Here is a 7,500-nt window from a genome sequence, read left to right on the forward strand (position 1 = left end):
GCATATATTTATATACATATATATATATACATATATATATTCATACACATATATACATATACATATACATATTGCTAACGCTACGGTGTCTCCAGATCCGCCTCACTGAAGAAAGATAACAGGAGAATCATATCCGCCTTTGGGTAGCGAGTGTGACGTGACGTCACGAAAGTCCTCGACAATTCGCGGATGACAACTCTCTTATTACATCTCTGACGTCATCGGGCAAAAGTGCCAAGGCGGATGTCAATTTTTTGAAGATGATAAAAAAAAATGGCGCGAGGTTATTTATCTGATGTTTCTGTGAATTTCATCTGTCGGTTAAGAGAGAGAGAGAGAGAGAGAGAGAGAGAGAGAGAGAGAGAGCTCTCCTCTGAAATTACATATTATAAATTTGAACCCTTACAGGTAAATAATAATTGCCTGTAAGGTTCAAATCTGTTATGTACTTATAGGGGGAGAGGGCTCTCTCTCTCTCTCTCTCTCTCTCTCTCTCTCTCTCTCTCTCTCTCTCTCTCTCTTCTTTCGACTGATGAAATACAAGCATCGAATAAACTGATACACAGAGGAACATCAACACATTTTATCTATTCGTTTATCAGTTTTTTAGTTTATTTTTCTTTTCTAATAACTGATCTTTTCTTTCTCAATTTCCTATTACCTGTTACTCCTCCCAAATGAACACCCTATCCTTTGGAAGCTTGAATTTCAAGTCAAATCTTTATTATTATTATTATTATTATTATTATTATTATTATTATTATTATTATTATTATTATTGAGTAATAAAAACCCACAATTATATAGTAAATATATTACTATGTAACATGAACCAAAGACTTTCGAACACCTGAACGGTGTTCCTCATCAGTGCTACCGTTAAAATGCCATTTTAACGTTAAGACTGATGAGGAACACCATTCGAATGTTCATTTAACGTTAACACTTATGAGGAACACCGTTCCAGGTGTTCGAAAGTCTTTAGTTCATTTTACATAGTAATATGTTACTATATTAATGAGTTTCAATACTCTGATTATTTTTTCACTAAATTGTGAATCTGTATTATTATTATTATTATTATTATTATTATTATTATTATTATTATCATGTCCATGTAGGAAAAAAGTTTCAAATGGAAAAAAACTAACAGATAAAAATCAGTCAGAAAAAGTAGGTGAAATCTAAGATGTCAGTTTGAAGCACTTGACTGACTGACTTCTATGAACTGGCGTCACCGCAATTAAAACTAAAGTTAATCAAAAAACTCTTTTTGTTTATCCGAGTGTACCACGACACTTGGATAAACACAGCGAAGGTGATAAATTCGACGGTGTCTGTTTCTGCTTCCGAAAGTTAAATGAGGGCAGATAAGTCAGAGGCACTGACGACGGTTCTCTACATGTCTCGTGGAGCCTTCCTGCCCAAAAAAGGGTAGCAGAGGGTCCTCTTCCCCGTCGGAAGGTAGTGCCGTCACTGCGCCTCACGTGGAGCGCAGTAGGAACTACTTTACAGTTTCATTGACGCGTCCCTTCGGCCCATAGCTACGACCCCTTTCATTTCCATAACTGGGCCTTCGTTCATATTCTCTTTCTTCCATCCTTCCGTCTCACTTCCCTCAACTTCTCCCAAGAATCTTTTCTTCATTCGACTGCGAGGTTTTTCTTTTCCTCCTGCTACACCTTCCAAAGCTTTCTAGGCTCAGTTTTTCCTTCAGCGTCGAATGACCTCGATCGTCACAGCTCCCAGCACCTGATCTCTGGCCTGGTGGTCATATTCCACTCCATTCCAAAGGGTTCTTTTGATGTCACACGCGAACCGAATCGCTTCTGCCGGCAAGCGTCTAGCAAGCAAATAAAGGCAATTAATATTGTCCACTGCTTCAGTTTCTTGGTCATTTCAAACATAATTTTTTTGAGGGTAGAGATCGTCTACAGATCATGAGTAGCACCCAGTGTCATGGATAAGACGCCATATATATATATATATATATATATATATATATATATATATATATATATATATATATATATAATATTATATATATACATATATATACAGTATATATATATATATATATATGTAATATATATATATATATATATATATAATATATGGGAAGAAGCACGTTAAAAAGAAAAAGAAGATATACATATATATATATATATATATATATATATATATATATATATATATAATAAATATATATATATTACATACATACTCGTATATCTATAAATACATATATGTATATACAGTATATATAAATTATATATATATATGTGTGTGTGTGTATATATATTATATATATATATGTGTGTGTGTGTGTATACATATTATATATATACAACAGGACCTCTAAAAGACATGTATCATACAAGCACATAAAGCTCAAGGTTTTCGTTACTGGGAGCAACAATCAACCGCCCCCTATCCCTCCCCACCAAAAAAAAAAAACAGTTACCCAACGCAGCGGATGCTATACAATGTTTCTGTCATAGTTAATGTATCAAAAGCGACAGCGGCGAGATATGGGCCCTGTCCTGTCTAAGCTACTGCTTCTCTATTTGGGAGCAATTGCGTCACTTCGGCATCCGATTTTACTGTTGCTATTAGCATCGTGACTATTATTTCCCATCATGACTATTATTCTCCATCGTGACTATTATTCCCAATGTGACTATTCTTACCTGCACTATTATTATTACCCACGGTCAGATTTCCTTTGCAAATTAATGGCTTCAAAGAGCACGCAATACCATTCTGTTATGAGGTTCACGGGGCATAAGAAATATTATACGGGACGACGAGATCGTGCAAGATATGTACACAGCCTTCTCAGAACGAGGTGCATGTATATAGGCGTTTGCTTGTGCAGAAACGCGCGTGTATGTGTGTTTGTATGTATGTATATAAATTAATATATATACATATATAAATACATATATATATGTATGTATATATACACACACACATATATATCTTATACATATACACACGCCCTTTTTCACGTAATATCCTGGATGCCAGCGTAACCGACAATTACGAAATGCGCTCAATGACTGCCGGAGACTGACGAGCAGACGCACATGACTCTTTAACGCGATCGTACGTTCGGCTCCGTTCTTCCAAGAACATGAGAACTGCCGGATGATATCTGAAGTCCTTCTTGTGTTATGTCACGTAATAATAATTCTTGGGGGTCATTATCTTTATGATGTTTGCAATCTTTTGTTTATGTTATTACGGTCATCGCCTACGGGGTTGTACTAAACACACGCAAATTTGATACACACCAGGTTAAAACCCTTGGGGATTTTGGGGGGGGGGCACTATCTAGGAAACATCCTATTTTGGTTGTGTGAAAATAAATAACTTAATGATTGTAACAGAGCGTTTATAGAGTAATTCATACAGCTTTTTTCCCGATGGAGTCAAGTAAAAGTAATTAACACAAAGCCATTTTTCATGCCCATTAATATACCCCACATTTTTTTTTTGTCTCTTAAGGTCAAATAAAAATAACTAACACAAACCCGATTCGCTAATGTCTTAGTCATTCATAGTTTTTTTTTTTTTGTACGCTGCAGCAAAGTAAAAATAGCTAACACAAAACTATTTTTCATGTCCTATTAAAATAATTCCCATAGGTTTTTTTTTTGTTTCGTTTTTAGCTGAAGTCAAGTAAAAATAATGAACCCAAAACCGTTTTTTAGTTTTCTTAAAAACTACTGAGGCTAGAGGGCTGCAAATTGGTATGTTGATTATCCGCCCTCCAATCGTCAAACATACCAAATTGCAGCCCTGTAGCCTCCTCAGTAGTTTTTTAATTTTATTTATGGTTAAAGTTAGCCATGATCGTGCGTCTGGCACCGCTATAGGTGCCAACAACACATGCCACCAACAGACCGTGGCTGAAAATTTTGAGAGTTTCATACGGCATTATACGCTGTACAGAAAACGCGACTGGGCCGAAGAAACTTCGGCGCCTTTTTTACTTGTTTATGCTTATTTCGGCCAGGGTGATGATGTCATTATTATTATCAGCCAAAGTGTACCGGAAACCTAGGATCTCGGATAATCCCTTGGGCTTACAGTACACCGGCCACAAAACGATTTGCCGCTCGGTCTCAAAACCCTCGCTACTCCTGAATCGCCAGGATGTCCGGCCGATAAAATTCCTGTAATTGCTAGAGACAGAAACACCACCTTCAGCAACTGGAAGCAGAAACGTACGCTAGGAGAAACCTGCAGGCTAAGAATGTCGGTGACACCGTCGGGAAGCCACGACAATTGAAAGGTCAGCGATGACGAGAATGATAACTTCGGCGACAAGTACACAGCAGCGGTCAGTTGCCAAGTCTTGTAAGGAAAGAATATATAGAATTTAGATCATTCAGCGCTGAAACGGAAATTGAGGGTAAAAGGTTTGAAAGGTGTAACACGAGGAAAGCCTCGCAGCTGCACTCTGAAACAACTGATAGGAGAGGGTTGAGGAAAGCGAGCTGGAAGGAAGCGAATATGAACGGAGCTACAGTGAAAAGAATGAAAGTGGTTGCGGTTAGGGGACGTTGCAAAGGACCTTCAGTACTGCCTACATTGCACAGCGTGAGGTGCACTGACGGCACTAACGGGTGCCAAGCCTTGTAAGGAGACTGGATAAAGACAAAGTACAGAGCACCGGTCCTGTTGCCGAGCCATTCCAGGAGACTGGAGAAAGACACTTTGACCATTAGGAGAATTTTTGAACTTATTTCGAACTGAAATTCCCTTATAATTCAAGGCAACCACAGAATATGAAGTCAGTTAATTCACCAGTTTCAGAGTTCTAGAACAACATTCACATCAATTCCCATTCCCAAATGGACGAACAACATTAATCTGCATTGCTATTACTCTTCATTCAGGATAGGCATCCTACGCTCTCTCAACGTTCGTTTCCCATAATCCTACGTATTTGGCTACCCTTTACGAATAGGACGATTCGTATAAACAATTGCACTGGATGATGTCACTGTCCAGTCAGGGGAAAGGCAGTACGAACTCTGTATTAGTCATGTAATGTCTTACATTTTAACTGGTGTTACAAAATATTAATTTCAGATCCATTTCATTTGTTATTTCATTTTCAGCTGCTTCTTCGCCAACGTAGGAAATCAAGAATAACTTAGGTTATGCACTCTGCACTTAACGAGTGGATTCTGCAATGCATGGGTAAGAGATGTGGTCGGAAAATGATGGGTGAGTTTTACTACCAAATTTTGTTTGAAATTGTATTCAGAGAAATATCTGCTACTTCTCTGATGATTTTTTTTTATGCCATTTCTGAGAACATATGGAATTCGGCAGAATGTCAGATAAACAAGGTGGATATTACTATTTTTTTTTTTTTTTATAAATTATCATATTCAAGATATCTACATGTGACCTTTTGAAATTAGGCAGAATGTCAGATAAGCAAGGTGAGCATTACTAAAGTTTGCTTGAAATTATTAAATTGAGAAATATCTACAGGCTTCCCAGATTTTTTTTTTTTTTTTTTGCCATTTTTGTGAACATGTGACCCTTTCAAATTAAGCAGGCCAGATAGCCAAGTGAATATTACTAAATTCTATCAGAAATTATTATATTCAAAGATACTGCCATGCTTCTCTGAAGATTGTTTTCTTTTGCAATTTTTGGGGACACGTCACCCAGAATGGTCGCCCTCGGCAGGAAATGGGGATCAGGGATCAACTGTAAAGTGACATGTGGCTCATATGACTAAGATCGAGTTTGTAAAGAATCTTCTCTGGGAAATTTGGTAAAATTGGCTGATTATCAATGTTACTATTGAACCTCTATGTTATTATAGTGAAGAATATTCTTCCTTTTGAAATTCAGCATATAGAGTACCGAAAGACAGGACACTTTTTAATTTAAAAGAATATAGACATTTAAAAAAAAAAGTTATATACAGTACAGTTCTTCAGTGCTTCCGGGGGCCACTTCGACAATTTTGGAAACGACTGATATAATTTCCAACGTACTCACTACGCCAAAAGATATTCTTTGTAAAAGCACGAAAGCTCTCTGCCACATAGTTGTTATAATAGGTATTTCTTGGGCAGTTCCTTTCCATATATTATTATTATTACGAGCTACGTGGGCTGGAACCCGGCGCTGCTGTCTCCCCTACCCTCCCGATCCCCTACCTATCCCGTCCCCCACCCGGGGCGGACAAACAGGTTTGCAGGAAGAGGGTGGATGTCTCCTCTACCCTCCCATTCCCCTACCTACTCCGCCTCCGCCCGGGGCGGACAAACTGGTTCGCAGGGGGTGGGTGGCTGTGTCCCCTATTGTTACCCGGGGGACAACAAACATCCACTCGGATTTTATAATAATAATAATAATAATAATAATAATAATAATAATAATAATAATAATGTCACTTTGGAATTTCGTGATTTTCTAATAGATTTTTTCAGACTAACTCCCGACATCTACTTTCAGCTCAGGACACGGAAAAATGGCGTCAAAAACGAGCCTCTACTTCATTTCTGTTTTTGCCGTTTCTCGCTACGAAAACTTCCATTTAGGAGAAGCTTTTCCAAGATCTACAGACTGACCTGTAGCAGGGAACTACAGTAGAAGGGCAAGTGAACTCATATTACCCTTTTTGTAGTTTTATTTATACTTAAGAGAAATATCAATAGCCAACTTTTTCCTAATTTTTAAATATCCTGACCTTGAAATTAGGCCGATGTCACCAACGTGTGGGTCACAAAATCAAGGAACGACGGAGCAACTTCCTGTGAAGTTCTGATGAAGAAGTGTGAATAAAATAATAAATTGTTAATCAAATAATAATAATAATAATAATAATAATAATAATAATAATAATAATAATAATAATAATAATAATAATTTGGACGAAAAAATACACTTCCAATGATGATGAATTTTTTCAACGGACGAAAAATATATATCTTATCATGGTGAAGCTCAGTAATAATAATAATAATAATAATAATAATAATAATAATAATAATAATAATAATAATAATAATAATAATAATGATGTAACCATAAAAACAATACCTTAGCTTACTGAGTACTGCGGTATAATCACACCAGGTAAGAGGCATTTCAACTCAGTTTACAGTAGGAAGGTACAACTTACAACTCCTTCTCTATTCCCTGTTCGATACGTGAACTAAATAAACCGGTCAGAATAGGAAAGAACGAACAACTTCAAGTTTTAGGCGAGTCAGGAGCACCCTGCGATCAATAGTATTACCAGTTTCTCTCCCTCACTGGTATTTTTTTTATATTTCCTGAAATTATGTGCAAGGGCTTTCCCCTTTCCAAAGGTCGGTGTTTTTGCTGATAAGAGAGAGAGAGAGAGAGAGAGAGAGAGAGAGAGAGAGAGAGAGAGAGAGAGAGAGAGAGAGGTTGACTGATCTAATGTTCTCCGGCATCGAGGAGAGAGAGAGAGAGAGAGAGAGAGAGAGAGAGAGA

General features: G+C 37.3%; 1 long non-coding RNA gene across 1 annotated transcript in view; it reads left to right on the forward strand.

Annotated features, from left to right (window-relative positions):
* The window catches only part of LOC136849862 (uncharacterized), a 13,827-nt gene extending 7,166 nt beyond the window's left edge, over positions 1-6,661 (forward strand). The window contains exons 2-3 of the long non-coding RNA XR_010856450.1: positions 5,133-5,214; positions 6,493-6,661. This is a non-coding gene — a long non-coding RNA (uncharacterized lncRNA). The remainder of the gene's footprint in view (positions 1-5,132; positions 5,215-6,492) is intronic.
* The last annotated feature ends 839 nt before the right edge of the window (positions 6,662-7,500 follow it).

The sequence above is a fragment of the Macrobrachium rosenbergii genome, chromosome 21 (assembly GCF_040412425.1).
Source record: "Macrobrachium rosenbergii isolate ZJJX-2024 chromosome 21, ASM4041242v1, whole genome shotgun sequence".
Taxonomy (NCBI): domain Eukaryota; kingdom Metazoa; phylum Arthropoda; class Malacostraca; order Decapoda; family Palaemonidae; genus Macrobrachium; species Macrobrachium rosenbergii.